The sequence below is a fragment of the Equus asinus genome, chromosome 23, assembly GCF_041296235.1.
Source record: "Equus asinus isolate D_3611 breed Donkey chromosome 23, EquAss-T2T_v2, whole genome shotgun sequence".
NCBI classification, from domain to species: domain Eukaryota; kingdom Metazoa; phylum Chordata; class Mammalia; order Perissodactyla; family Equidae; genus Equus; species Equus asinus.
Window position 1 is genome coordinate 43299329 of NC_091812.1, and position 24215 is coordinate 43323543.

Sequence of the window (24215 nt, forward strand, 5' to 3'; positions counted from 1 at the left end):
TTTAGACCTTTGTTTTCTAAAAACTTGGGAGCATAACAAGAAAATATTCACTCTGGAAATAATACATTGCATCACAAAATTAAATTTTATTCTTATGTCATCTACACTGTTTCCGTATATTTCACTTAAAAAAACAAGGGATAGCCTCAACAAGTTATAAATGACAAAAGGAATCTGGCTTTACAGATGAGAAATGAGATATGAACTAAGTTGAAAAATGAAACAAAAAAAGGAGAGAAACATTTTGACTTGAAATGAATATACTTTTTTAATCCTGAATTAGAATTATATGATATAAATTTACTTCCTAAGAGTTCTTTTGCATCAATCTCTTTTGTAACAAAAGATATCTGATGTGATTAAGTACATAGTTATTTCTATATTTAACTGTGCTTTTTTTCCCCTTATAATTCAAGAGACTTGTTACTCCATTTTATGGGTATATTTAAAAACCACTTCAGTTAGCACTTCACCTCATTGAATTGTTTGAGGTTGGTTAATTAAAATGTCCTTGAGATATGGGGTCTGTAAATGGTAATGTCATATAACGTTCACTAGAGCAGTCCTATTGTGGATAACCCAGTCGAAGTAATTTCTGTAGACAAGTGTCTTGCTCACATGTATGGAACTCTCTCTACCTACTTAGGCAGCTTTTCTATAATTTAGTTTTATGACTTTCAGTTTCAATTGGATTTTATAGGCTTAATGGCTTGGGAAATGATTATGGGTAACAATAATTCAGAATTGACCTTTCAGAGTTATCTCCTTTTTGATTGGTTTAGCTAGCAATGCCTCTAATTGAATTTGTCAGCAACAAAAATATGTGCACTCCCAGCTGCTGACTTACATTTTATAATCATTGTTATTATGTTAGATAAATATTTAAGTAGTTAAGAAAACCATGGCACTAGAACAAAGTCATCCACAGTAACACAAAGTCAATGTGTCTATGTGAAAATATTTCACGCTCAAATTAATCACGCTTCTTTGTGTTAGAAACCCTTTGGGAACTATTAAAAATGAAATTGCAATTAACTGACAGCTGAGTACTGAGGTTGCATAGGACATAGTAGAAATATAAAGGCAATTCGATTTTTTTATATGGATACTAAAGAAGTAGAAGTCAATCCAGCTGCAACTGAAATGAGGATCACTGTGAGATATAATTTCTGTGCACGCAAAGCAGTTAATACAATGCCAGGCATTTTACAAACACTGTGCCTTTTAATACCCACTAACTTCTATGAGGTACACACTACTATTATATATTTGAGTCCATTTTATAGATAAGAAACTGAGGCAGCGAAAGGTTAGGATATTGCTTAAGTACCTTGACACTGCCATTAAGTAGTAGAGGAAAGCATTTTTTTTCCCCTTAGATATTTGATTCTGCAGCCCAGATATCTTAATCACATGTCACACTAGAACAAAACGGTTATTCCACTAATTGTAAGCTTTTTGCCTCTCTTCTCTTTTCTACCAATATTAAGTAATATAAGTTTTCAGAAGAGGGAAGTTTCTGGAAGGAAAAGAAAAATTCCACAGAGGAATTGGTAAAGAGCTTGCTGTAATGGGAAGATACATGATTTGGATAGGCAGATGAAGAAATTAAGAGCATTCTAAATAAGGAAGAGATTATGGTGATGGAAAATTTGGAGGAAAGACTAAGCTTTCATGTTTCTGAGAGATTGAGGAGACTGAAATTAGGGAAGTTTGTAGGGAGATATAGGAGATAAAGCTGGAGAGACAAGGCAAGCCCAGTGCATAAAATGCCTTGAAAAACTAGGCAGAATATATTAGCTTTGACTTGGGAAAATACAGATTTCTGAGACCAGTTAGTATTAATAGGATAAATTAATGGAAGGGAAAGATTGCATTCAGATTTCAATAAAGTTATTTAACCTTTTTTAAATTTCAATTTTCCTCATCTGCAAAATGGTGAAAATAATATGTACCTCAAAGGACTACTGTGAGCATTAAATGAAATAATGTATAAAGCACATAGTGGAGTGTCTGAAGCACTAAGTGATTTATAAGAGGTGTCTGCTAAAATTATTACTTTAATAGTAGGAATAATAGAAGAAAAAGAGGAGGAAGAGGAAGAGTGGAGTAGTGGGAGGGGGGAGCTCAACAGTGGCCAACTGCAGCTGCCATTATCACAGAATCTTGTAAAATTTACCTTCTCTGGTGGGACTTAGGAACTGACTTGGCTTTATAATGTAAAATATTACAAGGTTCTTTCAAAACATTTCATCCCCAGGGGCCGACCCCATGGCTGAGTGGTTAAGTTCACGAGCTCCGCTGCAGACGGCCCAGAGTTTCATCGGTTTGAATCCTGGGCGAGAACATGGCACCACTCATCGAGCCATGCTGAGGTAGCATCCCACACACCACAACTAGAAGGACCCACAACTAAGAATACACAACTATGTACCTGGGGTCTTTGGGGAGAAAAAGGAAAAAAGATAAAATCTTTAAAAAAAACACCTTTCATCCCCAGGTTGCTCCTAAGCAAAATTTAGAAGTCCTGCTATCTTGCTCTCAAGATTTCATACTGTGTGTGTCTCATATACCTCTCTAATTGCCTGTTGACTGGTATTGTCCCCTCTACATGGCAGTCACTTGAATCTGCCTCTCCTGAGTGAGGCACCAGTCTGCAGTCACCTCCATCCACCTGTGTCTGTGCTCGTCCCTCAGAACCTTGTTACATACTTGCTATCAACTTGAATTAAGGGATACGTAGTTGATAAAGTCTTAGTGTAATCTGCCAAAATGTGGATGCAATTTTGGATGCTTTATAGATAAACACTTTATGTTATAATTATTTTCTTCATTTCAACAAGAATTAGAAAAATGGTTATTTTTAAGTGTGTTAAGGATATTGAAGTTTCTTTTAAACACATTTATTTATACTAATCCATTTAGAATAATGAGTTATAACCATTTGAATAAAACAGAAATCTGTGTATCTAAATAGATATGGATAGATGATAGATAGATACACAGATAGATAGATGGATAGTTAGATAGGAGGGTTTTTCCTCAGTAGAATTTCAAGTAATAAGCATAGAAGAAATAATGGAGTTTTAAAATCATCAGTGGAGGCTACAAGCAGTGGATGAAAATTTGAGAAAGAACAGGATATTTACAAAGTCTCAAAGAATCTCTCTATAAAATACTCATTAATTATGAAAAGAAAATTGTAAGTTTTAAATGGAGAGAACTGTAGACTGTTTCTAGGTTGGTTTGTTTCTAGTGCAAATATTGCTGTTAGGAACGTTATTGGAAATGACTCTCTCTTGCGCATTTATAAGTATTTCTTTAGGATATATTCCTAGAAGTGGACATTTTGTGTCATGGGTTACGCACATCTTTAGCATAATGAGAAAAATACCAAATTATTTCCCAACTGATTGTCCCAATCTACAGTCCCACCAGCAAGGTGGATATAAGTTCCCATTCTTACACATCTTCGTTAACAATTAGTAAGGATGCCATATTTTTTAGTTTTGTCAATCTGGTGGGCACAGAAATATCTCTATTATGTTTTGATTTGTATTTATCTTATTTATCAAATTCCTGCTCATGACTTTGTCTGTTTTTCTGGTGGCTTATCTTTTTGCTTATCAATTTTCAGGAGTCTTTGTTGTATGTTGTGTTGTTTGTAAGTTATATGTGTTGAATAAAGATTTTTGCACCACTTTTTATTTTCTCTATAGAGTATGGAGGCTTTTTACAAGGAGGTGTTTCCATTCCATTACTATAAAATTTATCAATCTTTTCCTTCATGGATTGTACTTTATTTTTCAAAATCTTATTTTAGAATCCTACATATCCTAATGATAAAGAGATTTTTCTTTTATTTTCTTCAAAAAGTTTTGAAGCCTTGCTTTAGGTTTAAGTCTTTAATCCATCTAGACTGGATGGTATGAGGTAGGAAGCCAATTTTATTTTTTCCATATGGAAAAACGATTATCCTAGGTCATTTATTAAATAAACCATCCTTTCTCCACCAACCTGCACCCCTCTCAATTTTTAAAGGTCAAGTGTCCGTATATGTGAGTCTGTTTCTGGACTCTATTCTGTTCCTTGGCCTATTTGTGTAATTCTAAGCCAATGACACATTTTCTTGATTGTTATAACATTTCACTAAGTTTTGATATTTAGGAGAATTAATCTTTCAAGAATGTCTTGCCTGTATATAGATCTACCTATTATAAGTAAATGGCTTGATGAAATTTCTCCAATCGAATATCCTCATGTTGTAAGCAGCACTGAGAGGAAGACACAGAGCATTGGCAGCTCCCCAGAAGCCTCCGCCACAATACTCTCTAGCTGCTACCATCCACCCAAGTGGAACTACCATCTTGAATCTTAACTGTGTAAGTTAGCTTTACTTCTTGTCTTTTTCTGACTTTTTCATTTTAAATAAATTCCATTATCAGGTTGTCAACTCCCCCACATCCCACTCCACATCTCCATAAAAACAGCAAGAAAAAGAAGGAGGAAGAGGAGGAGAAAGAGGAAGGGGAGAAGAAAAAGAAAAGACAGGAGGGAGGAGAGGGGAAGGGAAGATAAAGAGCAAGAGGAGGAGGAGAAAGGAAAAGGAGGAAAGGAAGAAAAAAAAGAGAATAAAACTTCTTGGGATTTAAAGATGTAGACTGGGATTTTTTTCCTTCTGGTTCTTTCACGTGGTCCAAAAGATCTGAAGCTGTAGGTCATCAGGTATAGGCGTATATTCTCAGCTTATCTGCCAGCTTCAGAGCTTCTGTATCTTTCTAGATCTATGCCTCCTTATAAATTTCACATTATGTGACTAAAATATCAGACAAAATGTTTATATTGGTAAGCTTTGGAAATGTTTATTATCACAAACACAACTAGTCTGCTAAAATAACTTATTTATGAGTTTCGCTTCCAATATATACATAGGTAATATGCACAATCATTTAGGGGCATTTTTATACAAAAATATTTGGTTTAACAAAAGTTTTTGAAGTATCTAATAAGTTCCTTAAAGGAAGTATTATTTGAATATATTTAACCTATAAGCCTGGTTTTACTCCTAATCACAGATGTCTCTCAGTAAAATTTTCTAAGGGATAAGATTTAAACTAGAAACTAAAAGGTTGGTGAATTTAAAAAATGAAAGTGTGAAATTTCTGATAGAGTCTGTTTTTCCCTTCAAATTTTTAACCTGTAGGATGGGAAAAACAATAGTACCTTGTTCCTGGTATCATTGTGAGTTAATGCATATAAAGTTTAACGGATATAAGGGGTTTATAACAACATTTGACACAATAATTTTGACTTTATTATATTGAATTCAGCTTCAGATGTTGAATATAAAGACTAAAGTTATAATCATCTTAATTTTGTCATTTGAAGAAGTTAAAGACTTATTGCTAACAAGAATAAATACTTCCTACTTGGAAAGAGGAACCATTTTATATTCAAATATCAAAAAGAATGCTTACTTTATTTGGACTTTTCTCACTTAAAATGAACCAACAATTTTGGTTAAACACAATACAATCTCCTAATTTAGATGCATATCCATATCGTTTGTTTTCACATTTATTATTCCCCAAGAATATTCTGAGAAATAGATGCTAGTCACTTAATATCGATATGACTGAAGAATCCTATGATTTTCGTCACCCCTACCCACTTACGAATCCCTAAATTTATCTGAAAACTTTTTTTTTTAAAGATTGGCACCTGAGGTAACAACAGTTACCAATCTTCTTCTTTTTTTTTCTGCTTTTTCTCCCCAAATCCCCCAAGTACATAGTTGTATAATTTAGTTGTGGGTCCTTCTAGCTGTGACATGTGGGATGCCACTTCAGCGTGGCCTGATGCGTGCTGCCATGTCTGTGCCCAGGATCTGAACCAGCGAAAGCCTGGGCTGCCGAAGCAGAGCGCATGGACTTAACCACTCGGCCACGGGGCCTGCCTCTATCTGAAAACTCTTAATCATCCTCTCTATTGCAAGTATTATCCCTTCTGTGAAGTTTTACTAGACTTACACACATCAGTATGGTTCTTCTAAACTGTAAACCACAGCAATTTGTTTATGCCCCTTATATCAAAGATTGCTGAGTGTTTATCTACTGGCCACTGGCCTTCCATAAACACGTGTTCCTTCCTGATAGATTGACCTCTCATTATAGAATATGAAAATCTGAGATATTTAATTGTAACTCTGCTTTCCAAATGTAATCAGTGGCACTTGATAGAGTCTGCAGGAAGGTTTCTGAAGAAAGTGTCAGGCATTAGAAAATCAGGCATTCACAGATGGTCATCTTGTGACCTTGAAAGAGTAAACTTGAGAATGAAAGCTTATGGACTCAAGAAGGCAGAGCTACAAGAAGGAATTTTCCTCGATCTTCCATGATGTGTGTGTCACAGAATAAACCAAACCCGGAAATGTGTACTTCCTTAACTTGCTATGTTTGATGATATCCCTATTGTTTAGGGCAATTTTGGGCTCATGTCTCATACTTGTTTCTGATGTGTTGCTCTTATACATAGCATCCTAATCTATTGACCTGTCTAGTACACAATGAATAAGTGTTTGCTGAATGAAAGCAACAGAGAATTACTTCCCCTCTATATCTAGATGCTACCTGACAAGAATATTGCGACCTACTTCAGGAAATAACTGGAAGGGAAATAAGGCCAAGGGCACTTGTCTTGCACAGATTAAAACCACCTTACAAAAGTTTTACACACTGGGTATTTCATTTTAAACTATAGGTAAAATCGTTAAACTAATTTATTGCAGTTTATGTAGATTGGGCATCAGTTCAGATTTACATTGACTAAGTTTTGTTTTAGCCACTAGAATGAATAAAATGCAATAAACTAGACCCAAATGGCCAATTCCCATTTCAGAAATGATTTTTTCCATTAATTGTTTTCCTGTTCTCAATAATTCACTATTATAGAGCAGAAAGCCCGTTGAATTATATAGTTTTAATTAGGTTGTTCCTTTAACATGTTTTATGCCTCAGTATTTTTTTATGCCTGCAAAAAAATCTGATACTGGCTCTACATAAAGCTGTTCTTGTATGCAATTGTGTTTTGCCTCAGAAAATAATATTGTACTAAAAGTGTTTACTCTTTGACCAAATTTTAAAAGCTAAAATAAAATGGAAACAATATTGTTATATATTTATTTATACAAGAAGTTCCTCCATTAAAGATTGCTTGCAGATTAAAGGTTTTGTAAAGATTAATCAACAGCAAACAAAGCCTCAACATATTTTTGTAAATCATTAAGTATGTATAGATATATCGCTGTTATGACTAATCCAATTAAGACTAATAATTTTGAATGCAGAGTAGATAATATACATGGTTCCAAAGTTTTCTTCAGAGATCAAAAACCACAGTATTTCCAAAGTTCTTCATCACCTTAAGGATTTTGAATATCTACAGAAGTCAATAATCTATGCATTGGCCCCATTAAAAGGAGGATTCTCAAAAATCTCATCTCTTGGTTTCCATGTAGAACCCAAGCCACACTGCAGCTACATTCCATTCTTCCTACAAACTTGTCCAGTAAAGGCGATTTTGAGGTTTCCACTGGGCAAGGGCCTGAGCCTCTCCAGCTGTGCCATAGACACGTGTGCCTGTGTAACAGGGTATCATACACCTGAAAGCAAAGACTTCTTGCTCATCCTCCGTGGAAACAAATCAATTCTGTACAGAAATTCTACCATGCACTTGAAGACAGGAGAGCTCCACTTCTTTTCTTTAAGTAAATCAAACTTCTATCTTTTTACCTTCAAATATTTCACAAAACTCCATGTTTATTGCTCTTCTTTCTTGCATTTCCTCCACGTGATTCCTCGTGTATTTTATTATCAGACCTCAGATGGAACACATTTTCTTCTAATAAAGCAGGAGAGTCATTATAGAATTATCTAAAAGCTATATTCTTATTCTGATTAAGTCCTAAGATTGCTTTCTTATTAGCCATTACTGCTCAATTACTACATTTCATTGCAAGTTAGGGCCTAAATAAAAATGCTTAAGAAGTATGTAAGTCCCCAAAAAAGTGCTCGAGAAAAAAGAAAGCCCACTTAAGAAAGATAAGACATTCGTTACACTCATGATGGATATACCATTGTTCAGTCTTCAGCAAAAGACTGCTGTTGTATTTTACACTTCAAAATAATATTGCAAAATAATGGTCAGGAATTGTTTCAAATACACATTTGTTCTTAATGAGACCTTTAATTTGTATACTCTAATTTTTTTTGTTTTAACTAAGAGGTATGTTATTTATTTTCAGTAATGTGTACTTCGTATATTTTTATATTGATGAGAGAACATTCAATTATTTTAAAATGTATTTTCAAATGTTTTGTGAAAGTAACATTTGCATTGTCATTGTCGTGAAATGTACTTGATGAAAGATAAGATAGCAAATATTTTAGTAATATGTAATTAAAGTGATGAGCATTTGTCATAATTGTTTAAAGTATTAATATTTGCATTTAAATAATGCTTTTCAAATTCATTCCAGAGTAAGTTTGGGCAAGATTTTATAGATGTGCAAGATTTTATAGAGAGAGTTTTGTATATTCTAATTGCTTCTGAACCAGGAAGGTCGTTCCCCACCTTAAAAGGAGTTCTATTTGTCATTTATTAAGTTTTATTGCTCAGTGTGAATGCCTGGTACCTTGAGAAAATAGCATCCCTTAGAATATAAACCTTTTATGACTACGAATTCACAACCTTTTTATAGTAATTGCATAATTAACTCTCATAATGTCATACTCTAAAGAAATGATAAAGTGCTGCATTATATTCAGCACTTCCATCAGATGTCCCAATTCACTAGTTCCAACTGTATCATCTCTGATACACCCACCCATTTCCACTTTTCCCCAACTCCTTATAGAAATTTTGACATTTTATGATTATTAAGCAATTTCACCTGAGAATGATAAATGTTAAATATGTGTATTTGAATATAACCATAACACACATTACTTGACCACCAGATTTGAACTGGCTTACTAGAGTTTCTTGAGTCAACATTGACGTTGAGAGAATCCATATTTCTTTCAGACTTTCTTTGTGTGTCTAAGAGAGAATTAGAATGGATAGTGGCCGAGCACATTCCAAATAGATGCAAAATTTAGATAGGTTTTAGGTAACTTAAAATTTAAGTAATTTTTAAATCCCTCATCCACACTGAGAAAATAGGGAATTGGATGATATTCGAAGAGGGTTTCCTTGGAGAGAGCTGTGCTATGAGCTTCCCTCACTGACTTTTCAAGAATTTGGGATATAATCTACTAATCTCAAATCCAGAGAGAGTGACTCTGTGGAGACCATTTGGGGGATTAAATACTGTGCTATATTGTGGGCAACATTTCAACCTTTCCACTTTGGAAATATAAAGGATGAGATAAGGCTCCTGACAGAAAGGTGACCAGGAGGGCATAGATAGATCTCAAGAAAGAAAAACTGGAGGGAATACTTGCTGCCTAAGTGCTAAGGAAGATTTAAGCCATGAATTGCAGAAAAGTTCGCTACTTGCATAAAGGATACTGCTGTAAAATATCTGTAAAGATTGGTGGGGTCCTTGAAGAAACCGCAGATGTACTGACAAGAAAAAATTAGCTTTAAATACCTACCAGTCCAGGCCAATATCATTTAACCAAGACCTTTACTGATCCCCGTACCTCTTCTCTCTTACCATGCCCCACAGCGAAGCATTTTGGAAAGCTGGAGGAGGAGGAATTGAGCAAGGTTTGAACAGAGAAAGATAGAAGGTGATCACTCCATTCCTCCTGCACCACTGGCTGCAAATGGCCCACACTGGCAAGCAGGAGAGGTTTCAACATTAATCCATGGGAACGGACATGAACTGACACTGTGCTTTAAAGTTCTGAAGTGATGTAGACATTTTCCATCATAAAGTTATCAGAAAAATCAAGGAGCCTGCCTGTGTTTCTCAAGGGGCAGGGAAATAACTATCCTGACAGTGATTAAAATAGGCAATCATAGACAAAAATAAAGCTGTTTTTGTTTATTTTATCCCGCAATCTGTGCTTAAATGTTGGAACAGTATTCACAAGGATAAAGCTTCACAAGGGGGCAGTGTTTTCTCAATACAGCAGCACTGTTAGTTGCAAACATGCAGTCTTAGCTTCTGCCGCCTGCAATATTATCTACCCTGGCTTTGACAAAACCACTGTGGTGGGTCTGCCTGGATTCCAGGTATATTACACATTTACAAGAACTGTTTCCTCAGAATGAGGAAGTTGTGGTCTCATAAACAAGGAAGACACTTGGTTTAGTGATGTAAATTTTTAAAAAAGACATGAGAAGGATATGAAATTGCAACACACCACAAAACCTACTACAGTGCTTCTCAGGTGACAGAGAAATTGCTCTAATCGATTTTAACATCCCATTAAGGCCAGCCAGCAAACCAGGGAATGTATTGTCTGCAACAATGAAGCATTCCTCGGGAGACTCGGCCTTGGTAGAATAAATAAAAAGGGGTAATTCTTTCTATTAATTCAGTTCACTCTGGCCATTGATAGGAATACAGACTCAGGTTCCAGAAAATCTCACATATGGGGTTGAAAGTCCACTATAACTAAACAGAATTGGAACACAGTACGAATTGTCAGTTTTATTGCATCATATAACCTAAGGGCAACCAAAATTTCCTCTTCCAGTAATAAAAAGAAACTATGGAGCCAAAGGATGAAAACTTTCATTATGATGTTGAAAACAGTTAAGATAAAAGCATAAGTATTAAATTTTGGGGAAGAAAGAGATGGATGGGATACCATCTACTTTAACTTATCAGGACAGCAGCGATTCCTTAGGTTACAAATATGGCCCAGTAACGTGGAGCGATGTACATATGCATCTGCTAAGTCTATGTACAAGAGTACCGAACTGGATTAACACTCAGGCAAATGCATGTCACATGTTCTGTTCAATTTAAAAAAATTAAAGAAAAATATATATGTTTGATCACTACAAATGGAAGCATCTGGTATGTGTATATATGGTACAGAACTTCTTTTCTCACTGATGTTATCACATAAGGGAACATTTTAAACATTAAACTTTCCAGGGTTATTGGGAAATGATACAATTGTTCTACAAAGATACATGAGTACACATTTATGGGTAACAATGCTAAAGTATTACTGAAATAAAAGTAAAGAGATTGGAGTTTGTACTAAAAATACAATCCACTAACTGATAAATACTTTGGCATTACCTTTTACTTGGGAACGAATTCTCTCTTTGTCCTTGTTTTAGAATACAGTGATCATTTTGTTTCTTTTTATAGATTTAGTTTCCACCAAAGCATTTCAAGCTGTTTTAAAAATGTATATTACATTTTTTCCCTAGACTTCCTGTAACATTTCCCATTGGTCCAGAGGTAGAAATGACGAGATTTCATGAGTGATATAAATAACAGAAGTGAGAGAGGAATCCAAGATATTTCCCAGGTTTCCTTTTGGGAAACTAGGAAGATGGTACTTCTATTCACAGAATGGGAAAGACAAAAGGAGGTTTGTAGGAAAGTATGGTGAGTCAATTTTAATATATTAGAAGTGGAAGCTAATGTGCTATAAAATAGAGATGCTGATTTTATTCTGTGTAATGAGATCTTAAGAGGACATATTGATTTGAGTTTCACGAGATATAAATAATCTTCGAAGCTACGGAAGCAGATAAGTTCAACCATGAAAGCTATAGACTGAAAAGAGAAGAAACATAAGCAGTTATTGGGCTAATATTAACTCTTGAGAGGGTTAGCTGGGAAAAGGGAAGACTTACAGCAAAGAAAAGAGTTAAATGTATTAAGGCTTGGTGATGGGTAAGGGAAGGAAGTCACCATAGGGAATATATCCAATTACGGAAATTCCATCTGAGAAAATCTTGCAAGTCTGAGCAGTGGGTGCCTGTGTCTTGAACACTGCACGTGGATTATTCAATGAAGAGGAAACCCAACCAACTTGTTACGCCTACTCCTCACCTCATCTTCACCCTCGGATTCTATGGTTTGTGATTTTTCACCAGCAACTTTGAGTACAAAGCTGCTTAAATCTTCATCTGTGTTCTGGGGAGGTACCAAATTAATTTTCTTCTTTTTTCTTACTTTTTTTTTCAACAGCAGACAAGTCAGACAGCTTTATGAAGTGGCTGACTGCTCAGAACACAGAACAGGAAAAATTCAGTCTAAAATGAAACAGCAAAACTCATTGCTCTGCTTTCTTTTTCTTTCTCTAGAGGAAAGTCATAGCCCAAGTATAGTGAACCTAGTGCCAGTTAATAGTAGCTTTTTAAAAATGACAAGCTGGATTACATGTGCTATGACTTATTGAGGTAGAACTTGATCCCTCAAATATCCTTGAATTTGAATGAATTATCTATCAACTAACCGGCCTGTGAAGAAGGCCATAATCAATAAAAGTCATTTAGGATTCACTGAACTGTGTCAGACAAGTCTCACTTTATTTTTTATTTTTGATAGAGTTTACTAGACTGGTAGATTAAAGGAGGGATGTAGTCACAATATATCTGTATTTCAGCAAGGTATTTGACATGAGATTTTGAAAGATAAGAGATGGAAAACTGCTTCCTGGATAACAGGATATTTAAATGGATTCTTGTCTGTTCAGCAATGTTAGGTTTTTGAGTTGGAAGAGGGCTAAAATAAGTGGGATCAGCAATTACAAAGGCTTTCATATTATAGATTTAATAAAGGCTGGCTTGTCTTGGAAAGTCCTGAATTTGTCATTTGATGTCTCAGCACCTTCCTGCCTGGCTTCAGATTTGAACTGAGGCTTGACTCCAGTTGAATGTGAGCTTCTATTGTAAGGGGTAAGGCTGGGGAGCTGGCAATTTATAGCCAACAGCCAAAGGAAGTTATCTGCACACTGTGAATAACAACTCTTACAGCTCAATTGTTGGTTCATACATGCAGAAAAAATTTGGGTTAAATAATTTTTACTATAACCATTTACTCTTCCTCTCTTCTCCTTATAGTATAACATGTAAGTGACCCAAGACTGAGGACCCTATTGAGAAAAAAAGTGGCCAGCTTATGCCTGACTAAGGAATTCTGTCATCCAGTGACCATCAGTGCTGCCAGTCTACATTTGCCGACATATCAACTTGGCAAGACATCTTCGGAGGTATTCCATATGACACGAAGTGTCCTTCCTAACTATGTGGCTCTTTGATTCTCTACAACGATCTCTCTGAATTCTTCTACTCCTTTCCAGAAGTTGAGTATTCAGATAAGATCGCTGGATGCCACTCTAAGCCACCTCAAACTTTTAATCCAGCCAGTACTGTCGACATCAACCACATGCACGTATCCATTTGTGTGTATAAATGTATAACCACACTCACTGACTTGCAGCATGTAGGATATCTATTCAATCTAATGCTTGAAATGAACTTTTTCTTTCAAAGAGTCTTTTAGTGCCCAATACAACTTCTACAAGTTAATAGAAATAGCAGAAAGCAGAGGATTTCTAGAACTGGGGTTCCCAAAGTCCCACTAGAATTATAAATATATATAAATTCTACTACATATATATATATATATATATATAGTCATTGTACCTTCTAAAATTTTTATTGTATGCATTTCACATTTTTTACTATTATTTGTCTATCTATAAAGACAGTGGTAAATTTACGTAATTTATAAATAATGTACATATCATTGAGTGCATATTTAACATTTTTAACTGATGGAATGTTTCATCAAAAATGTCTGGAGATCATACCTCCAAAGCACATGAGAGCATAGGAAATACCTCAGAAACTGTATTTTAGAGGAAATGAGAATGTTCAAGTTAACAATTGGTGACCCAAATGAAACATTTATGATATTTTAAGGAATGAGTGTGTGTGTGTGTGTCTGAGAGAGAGAGAGAGTTGGACAGTTGCATAGTTGAGGGGAGGATTCTTCAGAAATGTGATACCAGTATACGTTAATCCTATTTAGAGAAAAAAATAAATTGAAGCAAAAAAGGATGTATTTGATTTTATGGCATAAAAATATATAAGAATTGGGCTGGCCCCGTGGCCAAGTGGTTAAGTTCGCGCGCTCCGCTGCAGGCGGCCCAGTGTTTCGTTGGTTCGAATCCTAGGCGCAGACATGGCACTGCTCATCAGACCACGCTGAGGCAGCGTCCCACATGCCACAACTAGAAGAACCCACAACGAGAAATATACAACTATGTACCGGGGGGCTTTGGGGAGAAAAAGGAAAAAAATAAAAAAATCTTTAAAAAAAAAAAAAAATATATAAGAATTGTGGAATTTCAAAATTGCACTTCAATATGCGAAGTAACTATTATATATTACCAAAGCTGATAAAATTTAGCAGTTTTTGTTTGACTGCAGCCTGAGACCTCTTCTTGGATGCTCATTTAACTGTTTCTTGTGGACCATGGTGTCAATGAATAAAACATCTTAAAAATTACCTATGAGCAATACCACTACAATGTTAGACTTTAAAAAAAAATTACAACTTTCAATTCTCCTCCTAATTTTAATTTTACATCTATAGATTTCAATAGCACACCTATTACTAGAGCAATTAAATACCACAAAATCCTGATGTTACAAATTTTGTTTGGAAAAAAAATCATTCTCTAATTAGCCAAGCAATGATGTTGACACGTGTTTGATCCTGTTTATTCTCTATTACAATCAAGCCCTAGACTTCATTAAAGTGAACTACAAAAAGAGCAATTAGAGTGAGCGAGACTTACCAATATATAGCCTTCCCCCACAAAATGATTAATGGCTGGAGGTTAGAAAGTATCAAACTCCTCAAGATTTCCCTGAAAGAAAAAAAAATGGGAATCACATTTTGAATTCACATTTTGGGGCAGTTATATGATGTCAAATCTAAGTCAGTTGATGAGATGGAAAAGGAAAGCAAAAATAATTGATACATTATAGATTAATGCAATTGACTAATTAATGCTAAGAAATAATACCATCAAAAGGGTGCTTTATTATTCCTCGACGTGAGCTATTGTGACCCATAACATTTAAAGAATAAACACAATCCTTAAATTTTTCTCTGATATAAAAGTTTATACTATGAAACATTAATTTGGGGTTGGCCTCGTGGCTGAGGGGTTAAGTTCGCCCGCTCCACTTCGGCTGCCTGGGGTTCCGCTGGTTCGGATCCTGAGCACGGACATGGCACCGCTCATCAAGCCATGATGGGGCAGCATCCCATATGACACAACTAGAAGGACCCACAACTAAGAATACAGAACTATGTACCGGGGGGCTTTGGGGAGAAAAAGGAAAAATAAAATCTTTAAAAAACGAAAAAAAAACCTACATTAATTTGTTGATTAACTACAAACCCATTTTCTTTTCTTAAATGATAATTTTACTTTATTAAAACATAATTTGTATTTTATGTATAAGATCTTTAAAACTGTTTTTATTCTTTTGTGTTGCATAAGAAAATGAACCACTCAATTTTTCTTCTAATATTATACTTCTCGCTATTCAGACAGGTTTTCTCATAGATTCATACAGCATTGTCTGTCAAATTATGCTTATTACCTGTAGAATTCCTGTCCCACATCCAAGGGACTGCTGTACTCTAGGACAGTCAACAACTTTCAAATTAATAGCACAGTACTAAACATAAAATATGTGAAGCTATAATTATAGTAAACAATGTACATCAGAAACTTTTAATGTATCAGGACAGAGAATATGTAAGTTAATAGCTGAATATTTACCAGATGAGCACAACTCAAAGAAAACTCGTATAAATTTAAATATTTCCCTTAAAATCACACATTTTGCAGGAAATTGAATTGGGTGACAAAGATCAGTTGTTCCCATCAACTGCTTAATGATTGATCAGTCATTTGCTGCTGAGGCAAAGAGATATCTGCCAAATTTCTGCCATTTACTGACCATAAAGAAGTGAACATTTAGGGTTCATCTTGATTATCCACATCTGATCCAATGCCCCCTCCCAAACACCCCCAAGCTTTTTACGTTTCTCTCTTCCTAGAATGTTGCCTTGCCACTTATTCAAACATCATTTATTTCTAAATCAAAGTCTAAATGCACTTAATCTATGAAGCCATAATTTCTTTTGCACTCAAAGGCTTGTTTTAGTACCAACACACAGTTTATCATATATTTATCACGCATGTGCCTTCTTTCAACTAAATTTGTAGTTTATTGGAACAGCAATCATGTTCTATACTTCTGTGTGTATTCAGAAATTCAGAGTCCAGCAGAATTCTGATACAAAGCAGGGAAAATATTATATATATGTTTTGATTTCTTAGTTAATTGGAGAATTTTGGTACTACACACTATGTCTGAAATGATCAATGTCAAAATCGCCATCGGTTGACCAAGAAATGACTTTTGGTTTTCAAAGGAAGAAACTGTTATTCTGTCTAATTTGACAATAGTTCTTTCTCAGGACTAATAGAAAACTACTTTGGAACGAATTTCTTCTACATGCCTTTAATGAATATTGTTAAAATGTTGCAAGTTATTACTATAACCTTCTGCTGAACTGCCAAAGAACTTAGTTTCTTTTGAACCGAAGCAAAGTAACATTTATCGAGTAGTCATTACGTGCCAGATGCCTTACACACATTATGTTGGTCTTTTTTTCTTTGCATGATTAAATGCAAACTAATGAAGCAGATACTACTGTTGATTTCCTTTCTTTTCAGATGAGGAACCTGAGGCAAAGAGAATTTGAGTTACGTCCCCAAAGCCTCCTAGTCAGTAAATGGTAGAGCTGGAATTCAAATGCAGGTAGTCTGACTCAGAGGCTTTCATTCTACTACAATAATATGCTACCTGTGTTTACAAACCACATATGCCAGATAAAGGGGAAGAAAATGCCACAAGGAAGGAATGAGAAAGATATTTCACATACTGTCAAAATGTGGAACTGACTTTTTTTTAAAAGCCCGTAGCAATTCCTAAAGGATTCTAATCTTCATACTCCTTCCCCATTATATGCGAAGCAGCCTTAAATCAATGTTTTCATGTAAATGAGCCAAAAAGTTATAAAACCATTATCTAGATATAGGATTATACCTTGGAGTTTAAAAAGAAAAAATATATTTCTTTCTAGGTATTTACATGGGCACTCATTATCAAACATCTTTTATAATACATTAGAATTTAATTGTGGAATTTAATTTTAAGTAAGATTTAAAATAGCTCTTAAATTTGGTCTTTACTTCTCTGTTCTTGAACATCTTAAACATTCTTATACTACCATTAACAAATATAGCATCTGTAAGAACTGGGTATAATTTTGAGCGTTTAGTGCTACAAACTTCACGTTTTCCTAAACCAACTCTTTTCCCTAAACTGTTTTGGAGACTAAAGCAATATTTAATAATGGTAGTATTAAAACTTATGCATGGGAATACTCTTACCCTTTCTTTCTGAAAGCTGATTCACAAGGTTATTATAAGTATTATAGAAAACTTTTTTTTTTTTTGAGATTGATAGTATGCACTTAACTTTGCAATAGATATCATTGACAGCATCCTCCCTGTTAAAAGGTTAGGAAAAATGAGTCTCAAGCGTGTTGAACCACTGCCCAATGTTACTCAAGTTGTTCTTAGAAGAGGTTGAGTTTTTCCTCTGCTCTTTGAAGCTGGGTTTCCTGTTGTTTCTTTTTCTTTACTTCTTTCCTATTGTATTGTTATCATTTTCTGACACTTCCTATTTTGCTTTTGGCTTTCACAGAAAAAGTGAATAACAGACTCTCATATACACATCCAAAAAAGAGCAATTGTGTTGTTTAAAAAAATGCTATTTTTGCTTAAACCTATTACTTACGTAAGATCTGCTATTATAAATTTAGAAACTCATCATCATTTCTCGTACACACTAATCATTTAAAGAAATTCCATGAGCATCAATGTTACAAATTACATCCTATCCCATGGTCACTGACTTTAATTCTTACAACACTAATGCTGACTATAAATTATGTTATAAACACCAGCAGTTAGGGAGACACGTAATATCGGGGGAAATGAAAAATTTATAAAGTATACCTTCTGCTCTATTACAAAATAAATTATATAAATGAGGGAATTTCTGAGGGTCATGAAAGTACCCAACTTAGGGGAAGAAGTGCAAATATAAAAATGTATGTGCACTTCTTTTGAAAGATGTTTAGCCTCTTATAATAAAAGAATTCTGTGAAAAGATATTAAACATATACTATCTAATAAAAGACACATATAATGAAAAGATATAAATAATGCTTTCATAAAAGATCACAAAATATAATCATGCAAGCAATTGGCCTAAATCCACAAGTAAAACTAAAACTAACTCTATATCTCACTGAGATTCTGTCTTATGTTAAACTCTATTATTCAGGCTCTACTCTCCTTCCTCCAAACCATGTCTTCAGCATAACTGTAAGTTCCTGCCTTTGACTCTTCCCTCAGTCTCTTCACTGTTCTTACTTCCCTACCCAGATTGACCCTGGGTCAACCTCTTCATACACCCTCTAACCAGGACGTGTGTCACCTCAGCCTTCCTGCAGTCTCACTATCCTGCTAACTGAAAACTCTAGACCAACCCACAGTCCATTTCCTCCATTCTAAATCTTATGTTGCCCAGCTCCAACAACTTGAATTCTTTATTGATGAAACTCCTAATTAATGGCTTCTTTATTAACGATAATAGTTTACTTTCTGCAAAAAATTGGGTTGGGAAAAGATTAATGAATAAATAGCGGTAAGACAGCATGCTTCTGATGGTTAGCTGTAGAGTATTGTCCAAGAACCAGAAAGCCTATATCCTAATTTGTTTCTATTTAAAAGGTAGGAGGATATATGCGTCCATCTAAATCATGGGATGGAATATACTTTCCCACCGATTATTTCAGAGTCTTGCTGGCTTGTAGGTCTAAATTAAGCTTCACTATTAGATATTCATAATTAGCTGCTGGCAGCACATACACTGCTACTCACATTGTACATCTTCCAATAAACCCAGTATTAGATATTTCAAAAACAAATGCTGACTTACTAATTATTTTGATAAGAACCAGGGCAGGTTAGGGTCGACGGTGACATACATTAGCAGCATCTCTGCTTTCTCAGGTCTATTTGCACCCTTTTTCCTTGACACCTGACACACACAAGTGATAGCTGTTGACAGCTTGATGGTGACCAAAGTGTCACCTACCATGCTTCATTCACTGATGTTTCTGACTGATAGGCATGGCTAAACATTCTAAGATTCATTGCTTACTGAATACCAATTTTATCATCACATCTGATGATAGCCCACGATAAAATATGAGTTGACTCTTTAAGTGTCAAATAGCAGCAGAAGCCACATACATGTGTTTAAGAAATTTGACCAGGATTTTACAAACTGCACAAAATATTTTTTGAAATAGGAAACTGATCTAGTCACTTTACACTCAGTGGATGATTTAATCAAGACAAGTTTCACATGGGAACAGACTACCAATATTTGAGAGGGCAACAATCTTCATTTTGTTGGAAAGTGTGTCACTTATCTTACATACGAAAAGATATTTTGCTTTATTAAACTACAATTGCAGTACTGAAAATAATTCCACTGAATGGAACTTGAAAGACAGCTCAAATATCTCATCTTGAAAGAGAAATAAAAACAAAGCAAATAGACAAAACCCTTCTAAGCTTTGCATTCTATACAGCTATTACTTTTATCCATTCTGCTCTTCTCAGTCATGCCTCTCAAAAAATTGGTTTACCTTCACTAACTCAACTCCCAAACCTCCTCTTCACAGCTTCTACGCCCTCTTAGAGATTCCTGGCACGGACATTGCTATATCTGGAGTTGCCAAAGATCTCTATATTGACAATTCCAATACAGATTAACATTGCAATTATTTTACTTGTCTTAAATAATTTAACATTTGATTCTCTTGACTGCTCTTAGCATCTTAAAACTTCTCTCCTGACTTCCATGGCACCGCTTTCCTCTAGTTTTCTTCCTAGCACTTTGGTTATTTCTTCTTAGCTAATTGGTCATGCGTACGTCATGATATTTTTTCTCAGAACATCATCTTTAACACTTTCCCCTTCTCGTTATACACCATCTCTCACAATGGCTCATACAAAGCCATGGTTTCAAAAATAACCTATTACTGATAAGTCCCAAATATACAGCCCCCAAACCTTTATATCAAACTTACTGTTGGACATTTATACACCTGGATGTCCCAAAGATATTCCAAACTCAACTTACGAAAATGTTCAATCACCCTTCTTCTATTAATTTGTTCCTGCATTCTCTCAGTGAACAAGAATAATAGATGACATTTATTCAGCATTTGCTCTGTACGTGACACTCGTAATATCTTATTTAAGTACTCTACGACCTCATAAGAGAGATATTATCACCATTTTGAAGATGAAGAAACATATACAAGGAGGTAATGTTACCTGCCTTAATTCATACAATGAATAAATATTGGAGCTTGGAGTTGAACAAACTGCCTACATACTTCACTATTACACCTTCAAAGATATTTGCCCGATTGCAAGTCAGACTCTCTGGAATCAATTGAGATTTCACTTTTATTCACCTCGGAGAACTTAGTCCCTCAGTTTCTAGATTCTGGGTATAAAATATTTACTGCATTCGTTTCCTCCCATCCATTCCTACGGCTCTCACTTTAGATCTTCACTTCTCACCTGGATTATTTTAATAATTATGGCTCTTTACTCCAACTTCTCTGCTGACAAACTTTAATCTCTGGTTTAGGTTTCAAACACATTATTTGGCTGTTGTGTAAGATCAGTCTGTGTAACTGAAAAAAATAAAAAGTATGACTATGAGAAAAGTTGACCTAAATAACACTCTAGTTTTTAATAGGCTGTATAAAAATAGCATATGCATAGGTTTGATGGCTACATAACTCTACCCATTTCCACAGCTCAATTTCCTAAGATAAGGGATAGAATTTCTAATCATCAACAATGTGATTGAATTCTTGAAAGATTGAAAATCTATAAAAATTATGAGATAAAATCACCATTGTATTTGTACTTTGACAAATTAAAGCTCTCATTTGCATCAACATAAAATAAATACCAAGTTCCTGATTTTTGTCTCATGCAAAGCCTAAGACAAGCAAACAGTCCATGTCATAGACAGTTATTTTCAGGATATGCCAAAATAAAGTTATGAGAAAGAAGGTCTTATGAGTTTTGGTGCCAAAATTTAAAGTTTACAAGTCTCTAACGTTTGTATATGTTTATACAGAAATGAAATAGAAGTTGCATTAAAAATTAGGAAGACTTGGGGACATCAGCATCATGACAGTGTGAGACATCACAGAAATCTTTCCCCTCCAATATACAACCAAAAAAATCCATAATCCAACAGAGGAAACCCAAACACAACACAAAAAGCATTGGAGAGACTCATACAACCATATGAAGGAGGGCAGAGAGACTGGAGCCCCCCTTGGAGGAGGTGAAATGGGGTAAGAGAAATATTTGCTCCCTCCCCTTAAAGACTGCAATCTGGGACCATGTGAGGCCTCTGCGAGGGAAGGGACTGGGAGGGGATGGTCATTTGCAGGAATATCAAGGACTCCTAAGGGCCCTTGCAGCCTAGAGAGAAGCCCTCTACTGGGGCAAAAACTTTTGTGGGAGGTGGCCTTATCAAGCCAACACCCCCAGGAGAGCAGAGGGAGAAAACCCCAAGAACACACAGGAGAAAGTGTCCCTCCACCTACCTGCTTGGTATGCCTCCAACCCCTGGGATCTCAGCTGAAGGCAGAGGGCTCAGAATATGTGTCTCTTGACTCCCACACAGTGGTGATAGTCAATAACTGCAACAAAATAACTCCAGGACACAAAAGAGCAGAAATCCCTCTAGCAATATCAGACACTATAGTAGATCTCCAGACCAGAAAGAAAATGACAAGTACCCAGAAATCAGTCCTGAAGACCCAGAAATATGTAATCTAAATGACAAAGAACTCAAAATAGCTATCATCAAAAAACTCAATGAGGTAAAAGAGAATGTAGAGAAACAATTCAATGTGTTCAGGAGCTAATTCACAAAAGAGATCAAAACTATAAAGAAGAATCAATCAGAAATATTAGATATGAAAGACAAAATGGAAGAAATAAAAAAATATGGATTCCCTGAACACTCAAGTGGACACCATAGAGAAGCGTTTCAGCACAATCAAAAATAGACATGTTGAAATGCTCCAGATAGAGGAGGAGAGGGAACTGAGACTAAAAAGAAATGAAGAAAGTCTCCGAGAAATATCTGACTCAGTTAGGAAATGCAACATAAGAATTATAGGTATTAAAGAGGGAGAGGAGAAGGAGAATGGAGTAGAAGGCTTGTTCAAAGAAATAATAGCAGAGAACTTCCAAAACCTAGGGAAGGAAATCCATGTATAAGATGCTGCCAGATCTCCTACCTATGTCAATGTAAAAAGACCTACGGCAAGGCATATAGTACTGAAACTGGCAAAACTGAATGACAAAGAAAGAATACTGAGGGCAGTAAGGCAGAAGAAAATTATCTACAAAGGAACCCCCTTCAGGCTTTCAGTGGATTTCTCTGCAGAAACTTGACAGGCTAGGAGAGACTGGAAGGACATATTCAAATCTTTGAAGGACAAAATCTTTCAGCCAAGAATACTCTAACCAGCGAAAATATGCTTCAGATATGATGGAGAAATAAAATCTTTCCAAGATCAACATAAGCTAAGGGAGTTCGTAGCCACGAGACCACCCCCACCAAAAGAAATCCTCGAGAAGGTTCTGATACCTGAAAAAAAAAGGAGGGGAGAAAGGGTTTACAAAGCATGGAGTAAGGAGTTAAATAGGTAGATAGAATCAAAGCAAGATAGCAAATACTCAAGTAGAGCATGAGAGACAAAGGGAAGGAAAAGACCAAAAACAGATAATCTTGTCATTTTAACCACAAACTCATAACACAAGATGAAATAAGATGTGAGAAAAACAACTTGGGAGGGGAAGGGAAAGGGACTGAATTGATTTAGTCTAAGGAAATTAGAGGTCATCAGAAAAGGGAGTATCTTATCTGCAAGATCTTGAATACAAACCTCAGGGCAACCACTAAACAAAAAAGCAGAACAGAGACACAAATAATAAATAAGTAGAAAATAAAGAAATACAAGATAAAAAACTACATAACTCTATTGGTAAACCAAAATACACAGGACAAGAAACAAAGGAAATGCAGGAGAACCAGAAAACGAGTGATAAAATGACAGCATTAAGCCCCCATATATCAATAACCACCCTAAACATAAACGGATTGAATTCTCCAATAGAAAGACACAGAGCGGCGAAAAGGAACAAAGAACAAGACCCAACAATATGTGCCTCCAGGAAACACATCTCAGTTCCAATGACAAACACAGGCTCCAAGTGAAGGGATAAAAGACAAAACTCTAAGCTAATGGCAAACAAAAGAAAGCAGATGTTGCAATACTTTTATCAGAAAAAGTAGACTTCAAGATAAGACAGATAAAGAGACACAAAGAGAGGGAGTATACAGTGAACAAAGGGATATTCCATCAAGAAGAAATAACACACAAATATCTATGTACCCCAACACAGGAGCACCAAAGTACATAAAGCAATTATTGACAAACCTAAAAGAAGACATTAATAATAACAGAATAATAGTAGGGGACTTCAACACTCCACTCACATCAATGGACAGATCATCCAGACAGAAAATCAACAAGGAAATAGTGGAATTAAATAAAAAGCTAGACCAGATGGACTTAATAGACATATATAGAACACTCCAACCCAAAATAGCAGAATATACATTCTTTCAAGTGCACAAGGAAAATTCTCAAGAATAAGCCATATGTTGGGAAACAAGGCAAGCCTCAATAAATTTAAGAAGATGGAAATAATAACAAGCATCTTTTCCAATCACAATGCTATAAAGCTAGAACTCAGTTACAAGAAATAAACTGAGAAAAGGACAAAGATGTGAAAACTAAACAACATGCTATTGAACAACCAATGGATCATTGAAGAAATTAAAGGAGAAATCAAAAATATCTGGAGACAAATGAAAATGAAAACATACCATACCAACTCATATGGGATGCAGCAAAAGTTGTATTAAGAGGGAAATTCATC

General features: G+C 35.3%; 1 protein-coding gene across 25 annotated transcripts in view; it reads right to left on the bottom strand.

Annotated features, from left to right (window-relative positions):
* PTPRD (protein tyrosine phosphatase receptor type D) overlaps positions 1 to 24215 on the bottom strand; it is a 2080413-nt gene that overhangs the window by 1516639 nt on the left and 539559 nt on the right. For all 25 annotated transcript variants that reach the window (XM_070495512.1, XM_070495506.1, XM_070495510.1 and 22 more), the window contains one exon: positions 14790 to 14861. The gene's annotated coding sequence lies outside the window, so the exon portion shown is untranslated. The remainder of the gene's footprint in view (positions 1 to 14789; positions 14862 to 24215) is intronic.